We start from the raw sequence: 3450 nt of genomic DNA, 5'->3' as shown, positions 1-3450 counted from the left end.
GCTCTTCCAGAATATTTCCATCCTCCCTTCAAACAGTAGAGTCTGTGTTTTCTCCCTTGAAAACTGGGAAGGCCTTTGTGGCTGCTTTAACAGAATATGATAGAAGCAACACTTTGTAACTTAGATTGGGTTATAAAACATGATACAGCGTCTGCTTGGCTGTTTCTTCTTTGGGTTGTGTGACTTTGGAGCCCTGAGTCATGATGATGGAAACACCACATGCGCAAGCCACATAGAAAGGAAGAAAGAAAGAGAAAGAGAGACAAAAGCCCCAACTATTCCAGTCCTCAGATGTTTGAATCTTCAGAGCTCAGACCCCCAAGGATTCCAGCCCAGCCACTGCTGATGTAACCTGTGAGAGACCTGAGCAAGAACCTCCCAGCTGAGCCCAGAACCATTAAGATAAAGATAAAGTGATTGTTGTTTGAGGCACTAAGTTTGAGGGTGGTTTGTTTTACGGTAATAGATCATCAGAATAGTATTTCCTGCCCTGGCCAGGAGGTTCAGTTGGTTGGAGCAATGCCCAGTGCAGAAAAGGTTGTAGGTTTGATTTCTGGTCAGTCTACACACCTAGGTTTTGGGTTTGATCCCTGATTGGGGTGAATCCAGGAGGAAACTGATCAAAGTTTCTCTGTCACATCAATGTTTCTCTCTCACTCTCTCTCTTCCTTTCTCTCTGAAAATCAATAAAAAGATATCCTCAGGTGAGGATTAAAAAAAATAAAAAGAACAGTATTTCCCCAAATATATTAGGACATGTCCATTTGACCAACCAGGAAGGTAAACAGAAAAGATACCTGTTCTGGGCCATTTAGTAAATTTGTATCATTGTTAGGGCTGAGACTACAATTCAGAATTTCTGTCTCTTCTTCAGACCAGCGGTTCACTCTAGTCATGAAAGTGAAAAACACACCCTAACATTTATTGGCATGACAATTTATAACACAATTTAATTTAAAGCTAGATTTTTAAAAAGCTGTTTATTGAACCTGAATAATGTAACATACTATAATGGGTGTTCATTAGGTGAATTTATATCTCATATTAGAATGCTCTCCCAGATGGAAGCATGGTGCTTTAATTATATTATAAAAGTCTGATTCGACTGATGCACTTTTTAAAGTGGAATCTAGAGATATATAAATATCAATATTTTTCTATTTTAGCAGTACATAGAAAAATTATACAGTACACAAATGCTTGTGAGTTCTCTCACTGCTAATTAGTCATACTGTAGACAAACAATTTCTGCATCAGTTTAAGCTTCCTGTGTGCAGAACACTGAATTGGAAATAAAATAACAGGAGAATATGGTGCAGCTATTATGGCAAACAAAATGATGTTTCCTCAAAAAATTAAAAATGAAACTGCCATTTAACCCAGTGATCCCACTTCTAGGAATGTATCCTAAGAAGCCTGAAACACCAATCAGAAAGAATATATGCACCCCTATGTTCATAGTAACACTATCTACAATAGCTAAGATCTGGAAACAGCTCAAGTGTCCGTCAGTAGATGAGTGGATAAAAGAGCTGTGGTACATTCACACAATGAATACTATGCAGCTGTGAGAAAGAAAGATCTCTTGCTCTTTGAGACAACATGGAAGGACCTGGAGAGTATTATGCTAAATGAAATAAGCCAATCAGAGAAAGACAGATATCACATGATCTCACTTATTTGAGGAATATAATGAACAAAATATGCTAATGAAAAAAACAGATCCAGAGACATGGAAGTAGGAAACAGACTGACAAATCTCAGAGAAAATGGGGTGGGGGGACACAAAAAGATAAATCAAAGAATGTGTATGCATATATGCCTAACCAATGGACATAGGTAACAATATGGTGAAAGTGGGTGGGGGTAAGGGGATAGGGGTGGGAGCAGGGAGGAGGATGTCAAAGGGAGGAGAAAGAGGGACCTTTGTAATAAATAATTAATAAATTAAGTAGTAAAAAAAGAAGAGAGAGAATGACTGGGAATCCAGGAGCCTTCCATCTCCCTCAGTCTCAATCCCCGCTGTTCTTCCCAGCCCGAAGTTTTGAGGACTTCTCTTTATGGCACTGGAATCCCGGGCAATGGGCTCTGGTGTGTGGCTGGGACCCCTTGCTTCTCAGCGGACATCTCCACAGCCAAGATATTCCTCCCAATTTTGAACTGCCACCCATGGGTGTGGGTCTAGCCCATTTAGCATTTCTGCCCCTCCTACCAGTCTCAATGTGGCTTCTTCGTTTTATCCTTGGTTGTAAGACTTCTGTTCAGTTAGATTTCAGGCATTTCTCAATGATGGTTGCTCTGTAGTTTGGTTGTAATTTTGATGTGGTTGTGGGAGGCTCTGAGTGCCCTGTTTACCTACCCAGCCACCTTGACTGGCGCCCTCCTTTGATTCTAATGTATAAAATAAATGGCAAAACTGCCAATCTCTGTAGCATTTTCTCAATCCATTGAGATTGCTTCCAGGCATGTCCTCAAAATTTTGGCTCAAATAAACTCTATGAGACCCAAAAACAAAGAAACAAAAACAGTAGAATAGCCCCTGTTTTTAAACCTAGAAACTAGGTTTCTACCTAGTTTGTTATCTAGGTAGAGATAGAAGACAGACCCATATGAAGGATAATTGAGAACACATACAGACCAAATATAAACAGGCTGTACTTTGTACAAGCCATATTTAAGTGCTGAAGGAACCAAGAGTAAAGCAGTAGTCATCATTTTTTTTCTGAAAAATATAAAGATTCAATACATTTACACATGCATGTTTATTTTTTTAAAATTTTATTTATTATTATTTTTTTAACCCTCACTGGAGGACATTTTTCCATTTTTTGTTCAGATAGAGTGGGAGGGAGAGAGAAGAAGTGAGAGAAATATCGATGTGAAAGGGACACATTGAGTGGCTGCCACCCGCACAACCCAACCAGGGCCGGGGACAAACTGCAACTGAGGTACATGCCCTTAGTGGGAACTGAGTCCAGGTCTCTCTGGACCGCAGGTCAATGCTCTAACTGCTGAGCCAACTTGGTCAGGGCTACACATGCAAGTTTAAAACTCAAGTTATAAATTATACATTTCTAAATATTTAAGCATTTTTGGATATGGTGTTATTGTCCTTATTACTGAAAACTAGTAAGTTGAACCATAGAAATTGCCAAATTTTGAAAGTTTTTACAAAATTGGCTATTTGATGTGGTTCAGCTTATCAATTTGGTGAAGTTACTAGAAGGCTCAGACAATTAAGAGCTATCGAGGACATCAGTCATTTGACATAGTATTCAGTCTTTCATATAAACACCCAGTTGGCAAGAGAAGCAATATTAATTGCAAATATTTTTATTTATATTAAACTATGATCATTACCAACCACACCCCTACATCCATTGTTTTTAATAGTAATTTATCTGGGTACTTTTATTTTAAATTTTGATTGCTGCTGCTTCTTTTTTTTCC

This window comes from Molossus molossus, unplaced genomic scaffold (assembly GCF_014108415.1).
Source record: "Molossus molossus isolate mMolMol1 unplaced genomic scaffold, mMolMol1.p scaffold_m16_p_1, whole genome shotgun sequence".
Lineage (NCBI taxonomy): Eukaryota > Metazoa > Chordata > Mammalia > Chiroptera > Molossidae > Molossus > Molossus molossus.
Note: the sequence above shows the minus strand (reverse complement) of the source record.